The 25,232-nt window shown below is 40.4% G+C and overlaps 8 non-coding genes across 8 annotated transcripts; all 8 read left to right on the forward strand.

The window, feature by feature from the left end:
* Positions 1-15,356: 15,356 nt before the first annotated feature.
* On the forward strand, positions 15,357-15,519 carry LOC140167101 (U1 spliceosomal RNA). The gene has a single exon (XR_011860960.1). It is a non-coding gene; the product is annotated as a U1 spliceosomal RNA (small nuclear RNA).
* A 1,121-nt stretch (positions 15,520-16,640) lies between these two features.
* Positions 16,641-16,801, forward strand: LOC140167080 (U1 spliceosomal RNA). The gene has a single exon (XR_011860941.1). It is a non-coding gene; the product is annotated as a U1 spliceosomal RNA (small nuclear RNA).
* Positions 16,802-17,921: 1,120 nt separating this feature from the next.
* On the forward strand, positions 17,922-18,081 carry LOC140167092 (U1 spliceosomal RNA). The gene has a single exon (XR_011860952.1). It is a non-coding gene; the product is annotated as a U1 spliceosomal RNA (small nuclear RNA).
* A 1,121-nt stretch (positions 18,082-19,202) lies between these two features.
* Positions 19,203-19,366, forward strand: LOC140167066 (U1 spliceosomal RNA). Its single transcript, XR_011860927.1, has one exon. It is a non-coding gene; the product is annotated as a U1 spliceosomal RNA (small nuclear RNA).
* A 1,119-nt stretch (positions 19,367-20,485) lies between these two features.
* LOC140167075 (U1 spliceosomal RNA) lies at positions 20,486-20,648 on the forward strand. Its single transcript, XR_011860936.1, has one exon. It is a non-coding gene; the product is annotated as a U1 spliceosomal RNA (small nuclear RNA).
* A 1,118-nt stretch (positions 20,649-21,766) lies between these two features.
* On the forward strand, positions 21,767-21,929 carry LOC140167061 (U1 spliceosomal RNA). Its single transcript, XR_011860923.1, has one exon. It is a non-coding gene; the product is annotated as a U1 spliceosomal RNA (small nuclear RNA).
* A 1,117-nt stretch (positions 21,930-23,046) lies between these two features.
* On the forward strand, positions 23,047-23,207 carry LOC140167082 (U1 spliceosomal RNA). The gene has a single exon (XR_011860942.1). It is a non-coding gene; the product is annotated as a U1 spliceosomal RNA (small nuclear RNA).
* A 1,119-nt stretch (positions 23,208-24,326) lies between these two features.
* Positions 24,327-24,488, forward strand: LOC140167063 (U1 spliceosomal RNA). The gene has a single exon (XR_011860925.1). It is a non-coding gene; the product is annotated as a U1 spliceosomal RNA (small nuclear RNA).
* The last annotated feature ends 744 nt before the right edge of the window (positions 24,489-25,232 follow it).

Consider the following 25,232-nt stretch of genomic DNA (forward strand, 5'->3'; position numbering starts at 1 on the left):
CTTCCCCTTTTTCTCTATCAACACGATGAGAGTGTGCAGTACATTTTTATACATCATGGGATTTTTAACAAGCCCCATTTAGAAGGACTGTTTTTAGCATGTTTAGTGAGCAATCCTACTGTAACAATGTTTAAAAAAATTTAATATCTTTTGATCAAATAAAAGATTTGAATTTTTTGGATTTAGCAATGTGTAGACTGATATTGTCATTTTGATATATACTTAAAAAGAAAAGTTAAAATGTGACATAGTTTGCACATGCACTCACTATGGACCACAATGGCCTCATCTCAATGACATAGTTCAATAACATCAATTAAACACTCCTAGTGCAAAATTTGACCTCAAGTTGCAGAATATGGGGTTGTGTACCCAAATTTTCTAAGGTCATTCAATGAATGTACAAATGTATTGGGGTTAAAGAATTGTGCCATGATAGATGAACATGTTGTGGATCCTAGTGACTGTCATGCTATCTTCATTCAGCAAAGTATCCCATGAATATAGATATTGAATAATATGAGATATATATTTTTGTGATTTAGTATAAAGTAAAGAATTGATTTGATAACTACCTACCTGCACAAAGTCATGCATGGAATTGAGTGTCTGTTGCCTGAGAGTGGCGCCATTCTCCATGGTGTTGGGTGTCTGTTGCCTGAGAGTGGTGCCATTCTCCATGGTGTTGGGTGTCTGTTGCCTGAGAGTGGTGCCATTCTCCATGGTGTTGGGTGTCTGTTGCCTGAGAGTGGTGCCATTCTCCATGGTGTTGGGTGTCTGTTGCCTGAGAGTGGTACCATTCTCCATGGAAATGAGTGTGTTGCCTAAGAGTGGTGCCATTCTCCCTGAGCATGGAATTGTGTCTCTGTTGCCTGAGAGTGATTCCATGCTGCACAGAGTTGAGCGTCTGTTGCCTGAGAGTGGTGCCATTCTCCATGGTATTGGGTGTCTGTTGCCTGAGAGTGGTGCCATTCTCCATGGTATTGGGTGTCTGTTGCCTGAGAGTGGTGCCATTCTCCATGGTATTGGGTGTTTGTTGCCTGAGAGTGGTGCCATTCTCCATGGAATTAGGTGTCTGTTGCCTGAGAGTGGTGCCATTCTCCCCGGGTGTCTGTTGCCTGAGAGTGGTGCCATTCTCCATGGAATTAGGTGTCTGTTGCCATGAGAGTGGTGCCATTCTCCCTGAGTGTCTGTTGCCTGAGAGTGGTGCCATTCTCCATAGAATTGAATGTCTGTTGCCTGAGAGTGATTCCATTCTGCATGGAATTGAGTGTCTGTTGCCTGAGAGTGGTGCCATTCTCCATGGAATTAGGTGTCTGTTGCCTGAGAGTGGTGCCATTCTCCCCGGTGTCTGTTGCCTGAGAGTGGTGCCATTCTCCATGGAATTAGGTGTCTGTTGCCATGAGAGTGGTGCCATTCTCCCTGAGTGTCTGTTGCCTGAGTGTGATTCCATTCTCCATAGAATTGAATGTCTGTTGCCTGAGAGTGGTGCCATTCTCCATAGAATTGAATGTCTGTTGCCTGAGAGTGATTCCATTCTGCATGGAATTAGGTGTCTGTTGCCTGAGAGTGGTGCCATTCTCCATAGAATTGAATGTCTGTTGCCTGAGAGTGGTGCCATTCTCCCTGAGTGTCTGTTGCCTGAGAGTGGTGCCATTCTCCATAGAATTGAATGTCTGTTGCCTGAGAGTGGTGCCATTCTCCATGGAATTAGGTGTCTGTTGCCATGAGAGTGGTGCCATTCTCCCTGAGTGTCTGTTGCCTGAGTGTGATTCCATTCTCCATAGAATTGAATGTCTGTTGCCTGAGAGTGATTCCATTCTCCATGGAATTAGGTGTCTGTTGCCATGAGAGTGGTGCCATTCTCCCTGAGTGTCTGTTGCCTGAGAGTGGCGCCATTCTCCATAGAATTGAATGTCTGTTGCCTGAGAGTGGTGCCATTCTGCATGGAATTGGGTGTCTGTTGCCTGAGAGTGGTGCCATTCTGCATGGAATTAGGTGTCTGTTGCCTGAGAGTGGTGCCATTCTCCCCGGGTGTCTGTTGCCTGAGAGTGGTGCCATTCTCCATGGAATTAGGTGTCTGTTGCCATGAGAGTGGTGCCATTCTCCCTGAGTGTCTGTTGCCTGAGAGTGATTCCATTCTCCATAGAATTGAATGTCTGTTGCCTGAGAGTGATTCCATTCTCCATGGAATTAGGTGTCTGTTGCCATGAGAGTGGTGCAATTCTCCCTGAGTGTCTGTTGCCTGAGAGTGGCGCCATTCTCCATAGAATTGAATGTCTGTTGCCTGAGAGTGGTGCCATTCTGCATGGAATTGGGTGTCTGTTGCCTGAGAGTGGTGCCATTCTGCATGGAATTGGGTGTCTGTTGCCTGAGAGTGGTGCCATTCTGCATGGAATAACTTGGAATTGAGTGCCCTGTTGTTTGAAAATGGTGCCATTCTGCTTCCTAATCATATGAAAATTAGTAAAACCATATTAGAATTTATTTTGGACTCTTCATTTTAGACCATTCCTATAATTACCACCCCCTCCCCCATTTGGAAAACTCGGTACATATACAAAAAGTTTTTTACGCTTTTTTGGACAAAAAAGGTCCAAATTTGGGGAAGAAATTCCACTTTTCACAAAATCATTCCCCCCCTTGAAAAAAAAAATTCCACTTTTTCAAAATCAGCACCCCCCAAATGAAATCCTGCATACGGGCCTGTTCATTTGTCAATATGAATCCCTTCTGTACATAGCTACATGTACTTTAAAGGGTGCATACCTGGCACACCTAAGGTTTGCAGGGCACCCATACACTTTCAAGTCCAATTCCGTGATACCAGCAAAACTGTAAAAATATATCAAAATATGAATGATTTTTACAATCCTTCGAATGAGCAAATCACTGAATGGGCCTATAATTTACACAATAATAGTTAAAATTTATCCACAAATGGCTTCATTTGGGCTTTCATTTCACCAAGTTTTTAACTTTTTCCAACTAGAATTGTAAACTATAATAGTGTCAACATGGTCCACTTTAATTGGGTCCTCATTTTGCATAAGTTTCTCATTTCTCAGGGGCAGCCCTCAGAGATCCTCTTTGCAGTGTAGGGTGTATTGCTCTAATTGCAGTACAAATGTACCGCTATGTACTGAATTCTGGGACTGAATTGATTCTGTATACTTTATAGATGCAGCAGCATTTCCTGTCAAATGTTCCACTTCATATTCTTTAAATATCCTAACTGTCAAAATTCAACAATCTGCACTGAATGCACCAATAGCCTGTGAATGGTGCATCTGTATACGAGAAGGAACAGCCACCAGTAGGGCCTAATATATGCACCAGGTGGACAACACAGAACATTTTTGGTACCTCTCTTATACACCATGGGCAATTAACTGTACCCACGCATTGATCAGCAGACTGCATGCGGCAAAAGCAGGCAAGGGAGGAAGGAGCACATGCTCTCAAATCCATTTCCCCCCTTGTTTCCGCCATTTTGTTGAAACTTTGTTTCCTAAAATGTTGACAAGTAGTTGATCTTAATTTATAGGCCTATATTTGAGTTCACACCCGGCTAAGTTTCATAACATATTACATAGGTTCCAAACAAACCTACAGGACATGCTTTTAATATCATTTTTGTTTAATTTGAGGTGGTAAAGTGTATAATTTTAGGCCCTATGTCACATGGGCATAACATTCCAAGAATCAACAATCTTGATATAATCTCTGCACGTTATAGTCGTGCCATAACCAAGGCCTTTTCCTGTCACATCATATTGGTTACTGCTGGCTATTCATGTTCACTCAACCTGTACAGTCGAAGGCCGCCTGCACTTTCATAAACAGTAAGAATCAGTGAGTTCACCCAGGCACACCGACATCGCCTGGCTAATAATTATTTGGTGCAGCAGTGACATTAAAATGAATACACGGGATCGATACACGTGAATTGCTATGCACGATTTTGATATATCAGACGAAAATCTTCGGATACTGAGTTAGAAAATGATGAATATCTCCCGTAAATGAATTTTTCTCAAGAAACCAGATGTGGTCACATACACTTGAAAATACGTGTTGAACAGATATTATAGTCGTTAGCGTGCGCTTTGAAAATTGACCGTGCGCTTTGAACTCAAAATTTGACCAAGACTCTCAATTTTATATTGCGTTGGTCTTGTATGGACTACAGCGCGCAGCAGGCTAAAGCGGCACTCACTCAAGTGGAGAGAGTATAACCATCGTATACAAGCTTGCTCACAGAGCGAGAAATCAATTACCCCGTCTATGTCAATAGCCTTAGTCAGGTCACTTCGCTAATAATATGCATCTCATAAGGTCCGAATAATAAAATGGTCATGGGTGGCTGTGGATTTAACCTACCATGGCGATTTCTACTATGAAGATTATCGGGGCGATGTCACTGTGCCAGGGACCTTGTATGGAGGGACTGGAAATGCCTTCCATCCATTGTACCATGCGAGTTGCTGGTTTACAAATTATCCTCAGTTGAGCAAGCATGAATAATACGTTGATCAATAGACCCTAGTACGAATCCAAGCACAGTTACAACACTGCGCTTGGCTTGTCTTGTACATTGCGAAATGAGCCTACATGTTTGCTAGTATAATGACAGACTCTATGCCAACATAAATCTTCAAAGAACATCATCTTAAGAATTATTTCAGTATCGAAATCAGTAGGAATACCAAGCGTACAGTGTACACATTCCAGAAAAAATATAATTTTGTTTGTTCTAGCATTCTGTATCTCCACAAAATTATCACATTTTGTCTCCAAAATCCTATGTAAATGATTCTCGATGCTACACAGAAATTATTTTCGACAAAGGATAGACATTTTACACAATTTGTCATAACTTAAAAAGATATTGGAATACTTTGATGTTTTTTTGATATTTTGTAGAGCAACATGAGTAAATAATAACATTTAAATTATACACGGTCCCTGGTTCACCGAAGCAAATTGTGTCCGTTAAGGTCTACCCAGCTATATCAAACCAGTTATGTCATTTACCATAGAAATTCTAATGCCATCGTAAGTCCATGGCAACAGAGTACAATAGGTCTGCAAGCTTCTAAATTGGGACTAAACAGTGGCGTAGCTGCCGGGGGAAAAATTTGCCTATTTGGGCCCCTGCCCCCTAGTGCAAGGAAAAAGGAGGGAGAAAGAGGAAAAAAGGGAGGAGAGAGAGGGGGAGAGAGGGAGAAGAGGGACATAGAGATGGAGAATCCATACGATATATGGCAATACCATACGATTATTATCAATACTGCCTGGCAAAAATTGTCTATTTGGCCTTGGGCCCCCGCCCCCCTCTCCCCCCCCCCCCCAAGTGCAGGGAAATTTGGTGGATTTGGGCCCCCTGCCCCATACAGGCTTGCCCCCTTGGAAAAAATCCCATGCAGCTACGCCACTGGGACTAAATATCATAATAGTTGCTCCCGGGTTTCTCATGGGAGAAATGGGAGCTCGCACACAAAATCAGTCAGATTGCTATAAATTCAATGTTGCGGTAACATTGTGAAAAATTGATGTAAATTGCCTAAAATTAAATTGTAATTGACTTTCACTGCATATTTTGCTCAATTGCGACCGATCACGACAAATCGTGCTCAATTTGGATAAATCATAGGAAATTACGGTAAATTTTACAAAGATTGTTTCAAATTTTGATCAATTTCCTAGGGCCGGCAGAAATCATAACAAAATCTGTTCAAACACTGCTGAATTCTGCAAAATGATGATAAATGAGCAGAAATGCTGTTAAATATGTGTGACTTACCATTTCACCATGTGACCTGGAGCCTAATTTTATTTCAGCTTGCAAGAATCCATTTGGATAATGGTATTTTATGAGAATCCTTATTTTCCCATTTACTTAGTGTGTAGGCTCAAACAATCTGTGAGAATCTCTTTGGAAATTAGATTAACACAAATCTGGGTAATCTGCTAAAATAGATTCTCAGGTTCTTGCCAAATTTCTAGGCATGTGAGTGGAGGAAGCATCATGATTTCAACAGTCAGTACATTTGAAATAGCTGAAATTAGTAGCTAGAGACCAGGGCTGGTTGAAACAATTGGCCTATTTTTGCTCATAGCTAGCATTTCTGTGACAGGATAAAAATATTATTGTTAGCTGGTTAAGGGATGGGGTATGAACGCTTGGACAGTATTTATTGTGGGACATTAGAGCACATCAGACATATCGAATTTTCTGATATCAAATAATTTTGATTTTTTGAAATTCGCAAATTATGTAATACACATTTTATGGCAAATCATTAAAAATTGATATTTTTGATATTTAATAGTACTCGAATTTTATAAATCTGATGTTTTATACTAGAAGTGTATGTAGGGGGGATGAAAAGCCATCGATCAATTGAAAATTTTGACCTTTCATATTGAAGATATGGATTTTCCCCAAAACACCAAAAAAAATAAGGTCTTTTGGGGAAAATCCATATCTTCAATATGAAAGGTCAAAATTTTCAATTGATCGTCGCATTTCCTCCCAGCTACATACACTTTAAGAATATATCATTAGATTTATAAAATTTACTTCGAGGACTGTTGTATATCAAAAATGTGAATTTTTTTTAATAATTTGTCATAAAATTTGTATTACATGTATATCGTGAATTTCAAAAAATGAAAATTATTTGATATCAGAAAGACATTCTGCATATTCAGAATACAATTCGATATGTCTGATGTGCTCTCATGTCCCACAAAAAAAACTGTCGAAACGCTTAAAACGCTCATTCCAGATCCCTTAAGTTTGAAGAATCATTTATTATCACAATTATTGACATACATGTCTGTTGTACCATAAAAGGGGAATAGCCTGATAAATGTTGGGTGTTACAACTTGTACCCTGGCTGGGTACTTTAGGTTGTAACACAGCTGAAATATAAGAAAAAGGTAAGTAACCTGCCCCAAGTGCACCATCCTAAAATGTGACATGTGTGCCAACTTGACTTTTAACCATAAACTGAAATAAACATATACTAGTATTGTACCTGACAAACAACTCTTCTAATCAGGTGATTGAGCTTAGCCTTGTACTAGTTTAATTACACATAAAAACTAATTATACTAATTAGTTGCAAAAGACTTAGTTAGTTTCAGGGGACAAAATCACTTTTTGCAATGTACCTCTATACCTGAGTAAGCTGTTTCTTTGTACACAAATACTCAGTCAAGGGGACATGATGATGAACATATTAACATTGACCCATGACCTTTCGGAACTTGGCCAAGAAAAATGCGATGTTACAACCTACCCCTGTTACAACCAGCCCCAGGTCTTCTGTATCCCATCCTATAATGCTACTTTTAAGGTCTTAGTTTACAATACATTGTTATGAATATTATGCATACCATTATGGTGTAATGTAATATATTTCTATTCAACCTGCATGGTCTCTCTATTAAATATTCAGTCTATATCGCACTGAATATACCAGGGGGGGCCGGCCAAGATTGGCTGAATTTTGACGTTGTCATTGGTTTTACACGTAAATACAAAAATGTCTCAAATTATTCCAAAACTGTACGTATGTTATTAAGCACTATTTTATCAGTCTAAATCCGTTGAGGTTCGCCAGTGAACCTCATTGTAAGTACTGGTTTTTGAATGTTTTGTATGAATAACGCACGGTATGTTTATGATATATACCTAAAATTTCCCCCATTGTGTATCACGGTTCGCGTGGTCTAATGGTAATGGGTCCCGAGATCGAGTCCCGCTCACTCCCGGCTATAATTTTTTTTTTCTTCACATTTATTTTGAATCCAAAATATTTATTTTTATGTGAAAATTTATACATTCACTGAGAAATATATTTTGTGCATTTTTTTTCTGTGACGGGCCAATAGAGCTAAAAACACAACTCAGCACGGGCGTCCAATGTTCAGGCAGTGTTGCCGTCATATTGTCTGTTTTGTTTACGATATTGGCTGTTGCCACAGTGAATAATGTAGTCCACCATCGTCTGGAATATACGGCATAAATAGCGCCCTCTGTTGATACATAGAATGGTTCCCGCACCATAGCTGAACTATGGGGTTCAACTACTGGTCAATGTTACATTAAGGTTACTTTTGCTTTCTTTTTTTTAACCAACTACACCATTTGATACCTACTATCACAGTACAGTTTGACTCAAATCATGCAACTTTCCTTTCTTTTATATATCACATGAAAGAATTTGAACAGAAACCTGCACACCATTACTACAGCTGAGTCAGTGCTTACAATTATCTGAAGAAAGAGAAGATTTGATGATTTTATTTCCTCACAAGTAAAGAATAAAGATTGCATTCATTTTCAAAAGTCATTCATTTCCTGACTGGTAAGGAAAGAAGCTTTATAGTCATAGAATTAGCCCAAGTATTAGATAATTATTGCTTTGTTAAGTGAAAGTTGAAAATTCAATGTTTTATAAAAGTAGATGCTACACTGCAAATAATGTTGGTCAAAAAAATGACCAACAGTTTGGTCTATATACAACACATGAAACAGTTGGTCAAAATTTGACCAACAAGAGTTGTACAAAAATTATGACCAACAGTTGGCTAAACTTGCTCAAATTTTGGGCAAAGTATTTACCCAACATAGTTGGGCAAATATTTTTGACCAATTTTTGTTCAAATTTTGATCAGACTGTTGGGCATTTTTACACGGTATTGGTTCATATGTTGGGGTTTTTTTTGCAGAACTTGCTCAAATATTGGGCAAAGTATTTACCCAACATAGTTGGGCAAATATTTTTCACTAATTTACACATTTTTGCCCAACAACTTGTAATTCACACAATTTACTACAAAGTTGCCCAACTGATATGATTTATTTTGCACAACAGTCGTATATAAATTATGTGGCCAAAAACTTAACCAACTTTACTCCTCTCATAATAAAATAAAGATAAATAAGTGGTCAAAGTAAGAGGTTGCCCAATAAGAATTTAGATTTACCTATTATTGGGCAAATAGAGTTTGCCCAACTAAATAGGTAGAAAGATTTGACCAACTTTTTTGCAGTGTAACCACCCTCCCATCACAATTCAGATTTAAGCATAAGAAGAAACATGCATGTGATTAAGAATCAGACAATCATGACAATGGACACATGACATGAAATGATGATATTTAACATAAAAGAACTCATAGACACCTTAAATTAGATTAACTTACATTTGCCCACTCCCCTGGGAAAATAATGTTCATATTTTGATCTGTACAATGAATCAAGCAATGAGTAGTGGGTGGATGGGAGCCCCCTGATGGGTGGCATAGACCATATGAACAATTTTGCCCTGATTTTATGCTTTTAATGATTGCTCAGCTTCACACACACACACCCACACACCCCACTCCCTCAATACTTACAAACACAGGTAACAGAGTATGTATACACACACGTCTAAGAAAACACCATACAACTGGGGACACACACATTTAATTTTTCTAACCAAGCCACAGTTTAAGAAATCGCCATGCAACTGGGGACTGTCCTACACTGGGTAACTGCGGACTCATGTTTATATGTTTTAACATGCAACAAATGTCAAAAAAAGTTTTATTTAAATCAGATTTTTTTTTTATTTAAATTGATTTTTTTTATTGCTATACCCCATGATAGAGTCAAAAGAGTACTAGTGGAATGCTAGTTATATGCACAATCCTACCAGGTATTTACAAAATGTGACACGATCTGGTCCATGGGGGCCAAAGGAGGCATTTTTGAAAATTGAGTTACTGAAATTATTACATTATAGGTACTCTTTACTGAAAACACCAAAGGTCTGAGGTTCTGAAGTTCTGAAGATTTTTGATGTCTATTTTCTTATTCATTTTATTGTTTTTTACACCATATTTTTACTTTTATCTCAGTTTGCTGCCTTTGGCCCCCATGGACCAGATCGTGTCACAAATAATCAAAACATGTTTTTACATGTACAAATTTCAAAGATTGAAAAAAATTGGTAAAATTGTGGGAAAACACCTGTTGAATTCTGCACCTTGAATATGAATATTTAGGAATAGATTAAGTAACATCTTAGAGGTATTTTAATTATATCCAAAAGTTGTAGAAACATCAGGAATGAAGTAAAACAGTCAATTTAAGAAAGAAACTAAACATTGATCAAAAATGGTAAAAAATTAAACTCTCGTGAAAAAAATATATTCAAAATTCATCCATTGCTGTGGTAGTTCTTCCGATTAATTACATCACTTTGACAGCGAATACCAGGCTGATTTCTTAGACTGGACTGGTACAGGTGGCAACTAGCATAAAACGAACTTCTGTCATGATTGACAGATATCCAGGCCTATGCGTGTGACACTGAAATGTCATTGAATCAATGCAGAATCAAATGACTGACAACCATGTCAAGTGAGTAGTAAAAGTACATGCCTCACTCCCTGGCCTCACTGACTCATCACAGACTTAAACATGTGGAATTTTAATAAAAATTCCCTTTAAAAGGAAAGCCAGCCTCAATGTAGAAGAGGTCTTGTAATTAGTTTTGGTCAATGTGAAAGGCATTTTTAGGATCACGCTTACATCTACATGACAGTCCACCAAACCATCAACGATGAGAACATGCACACTGAAACAGCAGAAAACATTAATTCCTAATCTCATGTCAACTCTTTTAATTCATTACTCCAAATTGTTCTGGTCTGTTTTTGTTTTTGTTGTTGTTGTTGTTGTTGTTGTTTTTTTTTGTCTTTTCAGCTTTTTACCCACGATATCTCAATTTCCAATTTTGTAATACCAGAACTTACAAACTCAATATCTTCGCTTAGGAATGTCCGATTTCACTGCTTTCGATATACCACTTCACAAATACACTGCCGGTTTGAGTTAACTTACATGTACATTTTATTTTAAAATAACTTCGCAATGTATAGTTTAAGCCTACTATATTATAATAGATAGTGGCCAGCACATTTATAAAGGACTGGTTACTCACTACAATCTTCACTCTTAAACTGTGTTTTTCTGAATGTGCTGATCATGTTGATTGCTAGTCGGAAACTCCTGCGAAGCTATGGACATGGCATCTTACATACTCAATTCTATAACAGTCTGCCTATAGTGCCTTGTGTGTTTTCTCTTCAATCATTTTGTTGAATGTAATTTTATGAATCAAATAATTATGTACTGTGTCATTTTATTTATAATCAAGAAGTTATTAAATTAATAAAGTAAGACAATTTATTTATCTATAAGTGCATGTCAAATGGGGTACATTGTTCAATACTATAGGCCTACATGCATAAATTATGCCCATATTATAGCTAGGCCCTAAAAACTTTATTTTGCATCGGATTTTTCCGTTGAAAAGACAAAACTGATGTTTATGATAGCAACCATTTCATCAATAACATTTTGAGTCATTTTTATCCATAAAACGACACAGGATATGATACGTCAAAAGGGTGGGTAAAGATTTTTTAGCACAGCCAGGGGGGCAAGCGATTTTTGGCAGACCATTTTGAGAATTCACCACCCAGGGGTACACATACTTATTGCACAGCAATATATTCTCTGGTGCGCCAATTTTGTTTCTTGCCCCTGGCGCTACCAACCCTAGTTACGCCACTGGCAATTGGATTCCTTTTAATATACATAATATAACTTTTGTTACCAGTGTAGTATTCTTGTCGTTATGTGAGAAAAATGCAAAATTAGTCACAAAATTTATCAGGGGGTGTAGTACCACCTTAAGGGCTGGGGTATGAGCGTTTGGACAGTATTTATTTTGGGACATTAGAGCACATCAGACATATCGAATTGCATTCTGAATACGAAGAATGTCATTCTGATATCAAATAATTTTGATTTTTGAAATTGCAATTCAATACACATTTTATGGCAAATCATTAAAAATTGATATTTTTGATATTTAACAGTACTTGAAGTAAACTTTATAAATCTGATGATTTATACTTAAAGTTTATGTAGGTGGGATGAAAAGCGACGATCAATTGAAAATTTTGACCTTTTCAGATTGAAGATATGGATTTTTTTCCCAAAACACCAAAAAAAATTAGGTCTTTTTGGGAAAAAATCCATATCTTCAATATGAAATGTCAAAATTTTCAATTGACCGTCGGCTTTTCCTTCCTGCTACATACACTTTAAGAATATATCATTAGATTTATATAATTTACTTCGAGGACTGTTATATATCAAAATTTGAAAAATATCAAATTTTTATAATTTGTCATAAAATTTGTATTATATTGTGATTTTCAAAAATGAAAATTATTTGATATCAGAAAGACATGCTTCAGATTCAGAATGCAATTGATAGGTCTGAGGTGCTCTCATGTCCCACAAAAAATACTGTCAAACGCAATAAACGCTTCATTTTAGATCCCTTAATGAAGTACTAGTACATTATAATAGAGTAAAAAACATAATTTTGAAAAATATTGTGGGCGTCCTCCTCAGCAAATGTATTATGGCTTTAAAGCCATATTATAACATTTCTGTAAAAATAGATTAGTATTTATTTTCCATCAAATGTTAGCTTTTACTGTCAGATATGTCCCCATTCAATTTTGAGCCGAACAAGTGAAGTAAACAGTGGCGTAGATTTCTTTTTGACATGGGGGGGGGGGATGGAGTTGTAAAAATATCTTGAAGTATAGTCAATCCAGCCCCTTTTGGCGAATAAGTTTAAGAAAAAAATGGCTGTTTTGAAGCTATTCTGATGAAATATGGTGCAAAAGGAGAATAAATGTGTGTGAAGCCCCGGTGGGGTCACTCAACTTGCAATACTGACCGCACGATCGTTACTAAAAATCAAGGAAAAAAGGGTAATTTTAGGGCATGTCCATGGACAAAATTGTCCGTGAAATTGGAAAAATAGGGGTGTTTTATTGCACAAATGGCTGCGAAAAAAAAAAGGGGTTCTTATTATTTTCTCCTGATCTCGTGGCCAGATAAAAAAATCACAGGAATAAATTTGGTTTCCTACTTTGTACTCATCCCGTGATCAATATTGTTCTCGGTTCTGATTTATATGCAAGGGGTACTACTTGAATTCTGTGATGCCCTTGTTAATTACTGGAAAAAAAAAAAAAAACATTCATAGGCCTAAAAATCCCTTCCTTGAAATGTTGAAATAGGGTCAAAATTGCAAATGTGTCCTCGGAATCTAAAAATAGGGGTGTTTCAAAGTACCATTTTGTCCTTGTTTTGGAGTAAAAAAGGGGGGCAATTTAATGATTTGTCCTTGAAATCGACTGCAAAAGGGGGTAATTTGTACTTGTGGTAACGGTCCTATGTGTCCCCCCTGCCAGGGAGTGACCCCACCGGGTGTGAAGCGCGCGGAAATTTGCACTTTTGGGGCTAAAATGGGCAAATATGAGGTTAATTTGTTCAGAAAAGCACTATCAGGCATCAACATTGGGGGATGATTGTATGGACCACCCCCGGCAAAATATTGGGGATTTATCCCCATCCCCGGGATCTACGCCTATGGAAGAAAAGAAAATTGGAATTTACTACCAGCGCCAATGCATGTTATTCCAGCGGTTGTATAAATACAGTACGGTACGACCGTCTGATGTGCGTACTGTGTTATATCGTAATAATAAAACAACAGTTCCTGCGTTTTATTCAAAATCTCGGATTTTGACAAAACTACAGCACCTAAAGTCTTGATTTTTACAGAGAATCTTTGTTTACTAAAGTAAATTACAATATTGTAAAAACCAGAATTTAAAATGTTTTTGAGGGCGTTCTCCTCAGCAAATGTTATATGGCTTTAATATAAGCTTATGTCAACAACTAACTCACTGCAACTCTTGTGTGAAAAAATATTTTTATAAAATTAAAAAAAACCAATGACTGACTAGCGGGCCGACTAGTGACTAGCACTAGATTATTGTTGTCAAAGGATGCCGTTATTTTGACTTGAAACTTGGAACTTACCAGCACTCTATTGCTCTTTACCCCCGAGATTTGTCTCCCGGTTTTACTCGAGAATCCCAGATGACCACCTGCAGATGACCATGACCATATAAAACTAGGCTCTACCGCCCTCACTCCAACATTCACTTTTAAAGGATATTAATAGAGGGCGCGTAGCAGACGACCTTACCAAAAGCCAAAAGCTACCAAACGTGGGGAACTCGGGCGTATAATTTATGGTAGTGAGGGACTGCGTACGCGCTATCCCCTGATAATAAATACAAAAGAAAGAGTCTAGATGCCTTTGAAATAGGCCTACATTGCTCACCATGATCACATCACAAGGACCTTGGTGTCCAACAACTTCTGGCACGATAATACCACCCAGGATCGCGTCTGCTTTATTCGCGTCCAATACTGCTTGTACCGTGCGACGCTCGCGAGCGCGGAGTCGCGTATTCGCGCGGCGCCGCAATGAGTGCAGCCTAGCTACACTGGTAAGACGCGGAAAACAAAGCAAGCAGTATTTAAAGTCGTGCAGTGAAAACACATGTGAAGATTATACTTCTGCCTCGAAATGAAACTTGGAAGCAATGTTGGGGACACTAACATCATGACACACCGTTTGACCAAAAGTGCATGTAAGTTCTGCCGATGTTGTCTTTTTCTGCAGCCTTTCTTGACTTTGTTCTGCGTCATTTTGATTTGAAATGTCGCCTTATTGGCGCGCCAGGTAAAAACTGTATTTTAATTTGTTTGAATTTCAAATAATTCAGAAATTCCGAATCTTTATGGGATAACATTATCGCAATACATGGGTTTCCTTTTGTTTTACTGTACGCTTCTAATTATTCTGTCTGTAATAAACTTTTCTCTCTTTTCTTCCGGGTTCTTTCTGTTTTCGGAGACAAATGGTGCCATTTTCGGTAATTTATGAGTTCATTCAACAGGCACACTCGTAATATGAGAGGCCTACTTTGTGACACGTACCCTACTGTTGACACTTAGGTTCGTGACACTTCAGTAGGTTTATACTCCATTACCAATATTATACTATGGGTTTTTTTACTACTTATTTCCAGACCGTATCAGAAGCCTTATTTGCGCCCTCTGTCGGCTGTTTCTGACTTTGGAAACTTGACATCTGTCACGTGCTATCTACTGAAGATAGCCCGATATCGGACCCTAAAAAGTGCTGGATGGCGCTTGAAGGAGCGATACCGATACGGCAAAGCACGCTCTTTTCTTTCACTTTGTATTTTGCTATTAAACTCCTCGATCCTATCATGCGAATGTAAAATAGGACAAAGAAACGGTCATTTTACCCTGCTCAACACCATAGTTTTTCTAAACACAGTGTGAAGCCAGTGTTTTTTTGTCCGGATAAGAAGCATACTTACCTGGCGCAGGGGCAACCTTGATCATCAAGGAGGTTCCCCCAGGGCGAGGCCTTTCCATTGCACTTCGGTTGGGCTGACCCCTGCGATTCCCCCAAACGTGGGGAACTCGGGCGTATAATTTATGGTAGTGGGGACTGCGTACGCGCTATCCCCTGATAATAAATACAAAAGAAAGAGTCTAGATGCCTTTGAAATAGGCCTACATTGCTCACCATGATCACATCACAAGGACCTTGGTGTCCAACAACTTCTGGCACGATAATACCACCCAGGATCGCGTCTGCTTTATTCGCGTCCAATACTGCTTGTACCGTGCGACGCTCGCGAGCGCGGAGTCGCGTATTCGCGCGGCGCCGCAATGAGTGCAGCCTAGCTACACTGGTAAGACGCGGAAAACAAAGCAAGCAGTATTTAAAGTCGTGCAGTGAAAACACATGTGAAGATTATACTTCTGCCTCGAAATGAAACTTGGAAGCAATGTTGGGGACACTAACATCATGACACACCGTTTGACCAAAAGTGCATGTAAGTTCTGCCGATGTTGTCTTTTTTTGCAGCCTTTCTTGACTTTGTTCTGCGTCATTTTGATTTGAAATGTCGCCTTATTGGCGCGCCAGGTAAAAACTGTATTTTAATTTGTTTGAATTTCAAATAATTCAGAAATTCCGAATCTTTATGGGATAACATTATCGCAATACATGGGTTTCCTTTTGTTTTACTGTACGCTTCTAATTATTCTGTCTGTAATAAACTTTTCTCTCTTTTCTTCCGGGTTCTTTCTGTTTTCGGAGACAAATGGTGCCATTTTCGGTAATTTATGAGTTCATTCAACAGGCACACTCGTAATATGAGAGGCCTACTTTGTGACACGTACCCTACTGTTGACACTTAGGTTCGTGACACTTCAGTAGGTTTATACTCCATTACCAATATTATACTATGGGTTTTTTTTCTACTTATTTCCAGACCGTATCAGAAGCCTTATTTGCGCCCTCTGTCGGCTGTTTCTGACTTTGGAAACTTGACATCTGTCACGTGCTATCTACTGAAGATAGCCCGATATCGGACCCTAAAAAATGCTGGATGGCGCTTGAAGGAGCGATACCGATACGGCAAAGCACGCTCTTTTCTTTCACTTTGTATTTTGCTATTAAACTCCTCGATCCTATCATGCGAATGTAAAATAGGACAAAGAAACGGTCATTTTACCCTGCTCAACACCATAGTTTTTCTAAACACAGTGTGAAGCCAGTGTCTTTTTGTCCGGATAAGAAGCATACTTACCTGGCGCAGGGGCAACCTTGATCATCAAGGAGGTTCCCCAGGGCGAGGCCTTTCCATTGCACTTCGGTTGGGCTGACCCTGCGATTCCCCCAAACGTGGGGAACTCGGGCGTATAATTTATGGTAGTGGGGACTGCGTACGCGCTATCCCCTGATAATAAATACAAAAGAAAGAGTCTAGATGCCTTTGAAATAGGCCTACATTGCTCACCATGATCACATCACAAGGACCTTGGTGTCCAACAACTTCTGGCACGATAATACCACCCAGGATCGCGTCTGCTTTATTCGCGTCCAATACTGCTTGTACCGTGCGACGCTCGCGAGCGCGGAGTCGCGTATTCGCGCGGCGCCGCAATGAGTGCAGCCTAGCTACACTGGTAAGACGCGGAAAACAAAGCAAGCAGTATTTAAAGTCGTGCAGTGAAAACACATGTGAAGATTATACTTCTGCCTCGAAATGAAACTTGGAAGCAATGTTGGGGACACTAACATCATGACACACCGTTTGACCAAAAGTGCATGTAAGTTCTGCCGATGTTGTCTTTTTCTGCAGCCTTTCTTGACTTTGTTCTGCGTCATTTTGATTTGAAATGTCGCCTTATTGGCGCGCCAGGTAAAAACTGTATTTTAATTTGTTTGAATTTCAAATAATTCAGAAATTCCGAATCTTTATGGGATAACATTATCGCAATACATGGGTTTCCTTTTGTTTTACTGTACGCTTCTAATTATTCTGTCTGTAATAAACTTTTCTCTCTTTTCTTCCGGGTTCTTTCTGTTTTCGGAGACAAATGGTGCCATTTTCGGTAATTTATGAGTTCATTCAACAGGCACACTCGTAATATGAGAGGCCTACTTTGTGACACGTACCCTACTGTTGACACTTAGGTTCGTGACACTTCAGTAGGTTTATACTCCATTACCAATATTATACTATGGGTTTTTTACTACTTATTTCCAGACCGTATCAGAAGCCTTATTTGCGCCCTCTGTCGGCTGTTTCTGACTTTGGAAACTTGACATCTGTCACGTGCTATCTACTGAAGATAGCCCGATATCGGACCCTAAAAAGTGCTGGATGGCGCTTGAAGGAGCGATACCGATACGGCAAAGCACGCTCTTTTCTTTCACTTTGTATTTTGCTATTAAACTCCTCGATCCTATCATGCGAATGTAAAATAGGACAAAGAAACGGTCATTTTACCCTGCTCAACACCATAGTTTTTCTAAACACAGTGTGAAGCCAGTGTTTTTTTGTCCGGATAAGAAGCATACTTACCTGGCGCAGGGGCAACCTTGATCATCAAGGAGGTTCCCCAGGGCGAGGCCTTTCCATTGCACTTCGGTTGGGCTGACCCTGCGATTCCCCAAACGTGGGGAACTCGGGCGTATAATTTATGGTAGTGGGGACTGCGTACGCGCTATCCCCTGATAATAAATACAAAAGAAAGAGTCTAGATGCCTTTGAAATAGGCCTACATTGCTCACCATGATCACATCACAAGGACCTTGGTGTCCAACAACTTCTGGCACGATAATACCACCCAGGATCGCGTCTGCTTTATTCGCGTCCAATACTGCTTGTACCGTGCGACGCTCGCGAGCGCGGAGTCGCGTATTCGCGCGGCGCCGCAATGAGTGCAGCCTAGCTACACTGGTAAGACGCGGAAAACAAAGCAAGCAGTATTTAAAGTCGTGCAGTGAAAACACATGTGAAGATTATACTTCTGCCTCGAAATGAAACTTGGAAGCAATGTTGGGGACACTAACATCATGACACACCGTTTGACCAAAAGTGCATGTAAGTTCTGCCGATGTTGTCTTTTTCTGCAGCCTTTCTTGACTTTGTTCTGCGTCATTTTGATTTGAAATGTCGCCTTATTGGCGCGCCAGGTAAAAACTGTATTTTAATTTGTTTGAATTTCAAATAATTCAGAAATTCCGAATCTTTATGGGATAACATTATCGCAATACATGGGTTTCCTTTTGTTTTACTGTACGCTTCTAATTATTCTGTCTGTAATAAACTTTTCTCTCTTTTCTTCCGTGTTCTTTCTGTTTTCGGAGACAAATGGTGCCATTTTCGGTAATTTATGAGTTCATTCAACAGGCACACTCGTAATATGAGAGGCCTACTTTGTGACACGTACCCTACTGTTGACACTTAGGTTCGTGACACTTCAGTAGGTTTATACTCCATTACCAATATTATACTATGGGTTTTTTTACTACTTATTTCCAGACCGTATCAGAAGCCTTATTTGCGCCCTCTGTCGGCTGTTTCTGACTTTGGAAACTTGACATCTGTCACGTGCTATCTACTGAAGATAGCCCGATATCGGACCCTAAAAAGTGCTGGATGGCGCTTGAAGGAGCGATACCGATACGGCAAAGCACGCTCTTTTCTTTCACTTTGTATTTTGCTATTAAACTCCTCGATCCTATCATGCGAATGTAAAATAGGACAAAGAAACGGTCATTTTACCCTGCTCAACACCATAGTTTTTCTAAACACAGTGTGAAGCCAGTGTTTTTTTGTCCGGATAAGAAGCATACTTACCTGGCGCAGGGGCAACCTTGATCATCAAGGAGGTTCCCCCAGGGCGAGGCCTTTCCATTGCACTTCGGTTGGGCTGACCCCTGCGATTCCCCCAAACGTGGGGAACTCGGGCGTATAATTTATGGTAGTGGGGGACTGCGTACGCGCTATCCCCTGATAATAAATACAAAAGAAAGAGTCTAGATGCCTTTGAAATAGGCCTACATTGCTCACCATGATCACATCACAAGGACCTTGGTGTCCAACAACTTCTGGCACGATAATACCACCCAGGATCGCGTCTGCTTTATTCGCGTCCAATACTGCTTGTACCGTGCGACGCTCGCGAGCGCGGAGTCGCGTATTCGCGCGGCGCCGCAATGAGTGCAGCCTAGCTACACTGGTAAGACGCGGAAAACAAAGCAAGCAGTATTTAAAGTCGTGCAGTGAAAACACATGTGAAGATTATACTTCTGCCTCGAAATGAAACTTGGAAGCAATGTTGGGGACACTAACATCATGACACACCGTTTGACCAAAAGTGCATGTAAGTTCTGCCGATGTTGTCTTTTTCTGCAGCCTTTCTTGACTTTGTTCTGCGTCATTTTGATTTGAAATGTCGCCTTATTGGCGCGCCAGGTAAAAACTGTATTTTAATTTGTTTGAATTTCAAATAATTCAGAAATTCCGAATCTTTATGGGATAACATTATCGCAATACATGGGTTTCCTTTTGTTTTACTGTACGCTTCTAATTATTCTGTCTGTAATAAACTTTTCTCTCTTTTCTTCCGGGTTCTTTCTGTTTTCGGAGACAAATGGTGCCATTTTCGGTAATTTATGAGTTCATTCAACAGGCACACTCGTAATATGAGAGGCCTACTTTGTGACACGTACCCTACTGTTGACACTTAGGTTCGTGACACTTCAGTAGGTTTATACTCCATTACCAATATTATACTATGGGTTTTTTTACTACTTATTTCCAGACCGTATCAGAAGCCTTATTTGCGCCCTCTGTCGGCTGTTTCTGACTTTGGAAACTTGACATCTGTCACGTGCTATCTACTGAAGATAGCCCGATATCGGACCCTAAAAGTGCTGGATGGCGCTTGAAGGAGCGATACCGATACGGCAAAGCACGCTCTTTTCTTTCACTTTGTATTTTGCTATTAAACTCCTCGATCCTATCATGCGAATGTAAAATAGGACAAAGAAACGGTCATTTTACCCTGCTCAACACCATAGTTTTTCTAAACACAGTGTGAAGCCAGTGTTTTTTGTCCGGATAAGAAGCATACTTACCTGGCGCAGGGGCAACCTTGATCATCAAGGAGGTTCCCCCAGGGCGAGGCCTTTCCATTGCACTTCGGTTGGGCTGACCCTGCGATTCCCCCAAACGTGGGGAACTCGGGCGTATAATTTATGGTAGTGGGTGACTGCGTACGCGCTATCCCCTGATAATAAATACAAAAGAAAGAGTCTAGATGCCTTTGAAATAGGCCTACATTGCTCACCATGATCACATCACAAGGACCTTGGTGTCCAACAACTTCTGGCACGATAATACCACCCAGGATCGCGTCTGCTTTATTCGCGTCCAATACTGCTTGTACCGTGCGACGCTCGCGAGCGCGGAGTCGCGTATTCGCGCGGCGCCGCAATGAGTGCAGCCTAGCTACACTGGTAAGACGCGGAAAACAAAGCAAGCAGTATTTAAAGTCGTGCAGTGAAAACACATGTGAAGATTATACTTCTGCCTCGAAATGAAACTTGGAAGCAATGTTGGGGACACTAACATCATGACACACCGTTTGACCAAAAGTGCATGTAAGTTCTGCCGATGTTGTCTTTTTCTGCAGCCTTTCTTGACTTTGTTCTGCGTCATTTTGATTTGAAATGTCGCCTTATTGGCGCGCCAGGTAAAAACTGTATTTTAATTTGTTTGAATTTCAAATAATTCAGAAATTCCGAATCTTTATGGGATAACATTATCGCAATACATGGGTTTCCTTTTGTTTTACTGTACGCTTCTAATTATTCTGTCTGTAATAAACTTTTCTCTCTTTTCTTCCGGGTTCTTTCTGTTTTCGGAGACAAATGGTGCCATTTTCGGTAATTTATGAGTTCATTCAACAGGCACACTCGTAATATGAGAGGCCTACTTTGTGACACGTACCCTACTGTTGACACTTAGGTTCGTGACACTTCAGTAGGTTTATACTCCATTACCAATATTATACTATGGGTTTTTTACTACTTATTTCCAGACCGTATCAGAAGCCTTATTTGCGCCCTCTGTCGGCTGTTTCTGACTTTGGAAACTTGACATCTGTCACGTGCTATCTACTGAAGATAGCCCGATATCGGACCCTAAAAAGTGCTGGATGGCGCTTGAAGGAGCGATACCGATACGGCAAAGCACGCTCTTTTCTTTCACTTTGTATTTTGCTATTAAACTCCTCGATCCTATCATGCGAATGTAAAATAGGACAAAGAAACGGTCATTTTACCCTGCTCAACACCATAGTTTTTCTAAACACAGTGTGAAGCCAGTTTTTTTGTCCGGATAAGAAGCATACTTACCTGGCGCAGGGGCAACCTTGATCATCAAGGAGGTTCCCCCCGGGCGAGGCCTTTCCATTGCACTTCGGTTGGGCTGACCCCTGCGATTCCCCCAAACGTGGGGAACTCGGGCGTATAATTTATGGTAGTGGGGACTGCGTACGCGCTATCCCCTGATAATAAATACAAAAGAAAGAGTCTAGATGCCTTTGAAATAGGCCTACATTGCTCACCATGATCACATCACAAGGACCTTGGTGTCCAACAACTTCTGGCACGATAATACCACCCAGGATCGCGTCTGCTTTATTCGCGTCCAATACTGCTTGTACCGTGCGACGCTCGCGAGCGCGGAGTCGCGTATTCGCGCGGCGCCGCAATGAGTGCAGCCTAGCTACACTGGTAAGACGCGGAAAACAAAGCAAGCAGTATTTAAAGTCGTGCAGTGAAAACACATGTGAAGATTATACTTCTGCCTCGAAATGAAACTTGGAAGCAATGTTGGGGACACTAACATCATGACACACCGTTTGACCAAAAGTGCATGTAAGTTCTGCCGATGTTGTCTTTTTCTGCAGCCTTTCTTGACTTTGTTCTGCGTCATTTTGATTTGAAATGTCGCCTTATTGGCGCGCCAGGTAAAAACTGTATTTTAATTTGTTTGAATTTCAAATAATTCAGAAATTCCGAATCTTTATGGGATAACATTATCGCAATACATGGGTTTCCTTTTGTTTTACTGTACGCTTCTAATTATTCTGTCTGTAATAAACTTTTCTCTTTTCTTCCGGGTTCTTTCTGTTTTCGGAGACAAATGGTGCCATTTTCGGTAATTTATGAGTTCATTCAACAGGCACACTCGTAATATGAGAGGCCTACTTTGTGACACGTACCCTACTGTTGACACTTAGGTTCGTGACACTTCAGTAGGTTTATACTCCATTACCAATATTATACTATGGGTTTTTTTACTACTTATTTCCAGACCGTATCGAAGCCTTATTTGCGCCCTCTGTCGGCTGTTTCTGACTTTGGAAACTTGACATCTGTCACGTGCTATCTACTGAAGATAGCCCGATATCGGACCCTAAAAAGTGCTGGATGGCGCTTGAAGGAGCGATACCGATACGGCAAAGCACGCTCTTTTCTTTCACTTTGTATTTTGCTATTAAACTCCTCGATCCTATCATGCGAATGTAAAATAGGACAAAGAAACGGTCATTTTACCCTGCTCAACACCATAGTTTTTCTAAACACAGTGTGAAGCCAGTGTTTTTTGTCCGGATAAGAAGCATACTTACCTGGCGCAGGGGCAACCTTGATCATCAAGGAGGTTCCCCAGGGCGAGGCCTTTCCATTGCACTTCGGTTGGGCTGACCCTGCGATTCCCCCAAACGTGGGGAACTCGGGCGTATAATTTATGGTAGTGGGGACTGCGTACGCGCTATCCCCTGATAATAAATACAAAAGAAAGAGTCTAGATGCCTTTGAAATGGGCCTACATTGCTCACCATGATCACATCACAAGGACCTTGGTGTCCAACAACTTCTGGCACGATAATACCACCCAGGATCGCGTCTGCTTTATTCGCGTCCAATACTGCTTGTACCGTGCGACGCTCGCGAGCGCGGAGTCGCGTATTCGCGCGGCGCCGCAATGAGTGCAGCCTAGCTACACTGGTAAGACGCGGAAAACAAAGCAAGCAGTATTTAAAGTCGTGCAGTGAAAACACATGTGAAGATTATACTTCTGCCTCGAAATGAAACTTGGAAGCAATGTTGGGGACACTAACATCATGACACACCGTTTGACCAAAAGTGCATGTAAGTTCTGCCGATGTTGTCTTTTTCTGCAGCCTTTCTTGACTTTGTTCTGCGTCATTTTGATTTGAAATGTCGCCTTATTGGCGCGCCAGGTAAAAACTGTATTTTAATTTGTTTGAATTTCAAATAATTCAGAAATTCCGAATCTTTATGGGATAACATTATCGCAATACATGGGTTTCCTTTTGTTTTACTGTACGCTTCTAATTATTCTGTCTGTAATAAACTTTTCTCTCTTTTCTTCCGGGTTCTTTCTGTTTTCGGAGACAAATGGTGCCATTTTCGGTAATTTATGAGTTCATTCAACAGGCACACTCGTAATATGAGAGGCCTACTTTGTGACACGTACCCTACTGTTGACACTTAGGTTCGTGACACTTCAGTAGGTTTATACTCCATTACCAATATTATACTATGGGTTTTTTACTACTTATTTCCAGACCGTATCAGAAGCCTTATTTGCGCCCTCTGTCGGCTGTTTCTGACTTTGGAAACTTGACATCTGTCACGTGCTATCTACTGAAGATAGCCCGATATCGGACCCTGAAAAGTGCTGGATGGCGCTTGAAGGAGCGATACCGATACGGCAAAGCACGCTCTTTTCTTTCACTTTGTATTTTGCTATTAAACTCCTCGATCCTATCATGCGAATGTAAAATAGGACAAAGAAACGGTCATTTTACCCTGCTCAACACCATAGTTTTTCTAAACACAGTGTGAAGCCAGTGTTTTTTGTCCGGATAAGAAGCATACTTACCTGGCGCAGGGGCAACCTTGATCATCAAGGAGGTTCCCCAGGGCGAGGCCTTTCCATTGCACTTCGGTTGGGCTGACCCCTGCGATTCCCCCAAACGTGGGGAACTCGGGCGTATAATTTATGGTAGTGGGGACTGCGTACGCGCTATCCCCTGATAATAAATACAAAAGAAAGAGTCTAGATGCCTTTGAAATAGGCCTACATTGCTCACCATGATCACATCACAAGGACCTTGGTGTCCAACAACTTCTGGCACGATAATACCACCCAGGATCGCGTCTGCTTTATTCGCGTCCAATACTGCTTGTACCGTGCGACGCTCGCGAGCGCGGAGTCGCGTATTCGCGCGGCGCCGCAATGAGTGCAGCCTAGCTACACTGGTAAGACGCGGAAAACAAAGCAAGCAGTATTTAAAGTCGTGCAGTGAAAACACATGTGAAGATTATACTTCTGCCTCGAAATGAAACTTGGAAGCAATGTTGGGGACACTAACATCATGACACACCGTTTGACCAAAAGTGCATGTAAGTTCTGCCGATGTTGTCTTTTTCTGCAGCCTTTCTTGACTTTGTTCTGCGTCATTTTGATTTGAAATGTCGCCTTATTGGCGCGCCAGGTAAAAACTGTATTTTAATTTGTTTGAATTTCAAATAATTCAGAAATTCCGAATCTTTATGGGATAACATTATCGCAATACATGGGTTTCCTTTTGTTTTACTGTACGCTTCTAATTATTCTGTCTGTAATAAACTTTTCTCTCTTTTCTTCCGGGTTCTTTCTGTTTTCGGAGACAAATGGTGCCATTTTCGGTAATTTATGAGTTCATTCAACAGGCACACTCGTAATATGAGAGGCCTACTTTGTGACACGTACCCTACTGTTGACACTTAGGTTCGTG

The sequence above is a fragment of the Amphiura filiformis genome, chromosome 12 (genome assembly GCF_039555335.1).
Source record: "Amphiura filiformis chromosome 12, Afil_fr2py, whole genome shotgun sequence".
Classification (NCBI taxonomy): Eukaryota; Metazoa; Echinodermata; class Ophiuroidea; order Amphilepidida; family Amphiuridae; genus Amphiura; species Amphiura filiformis.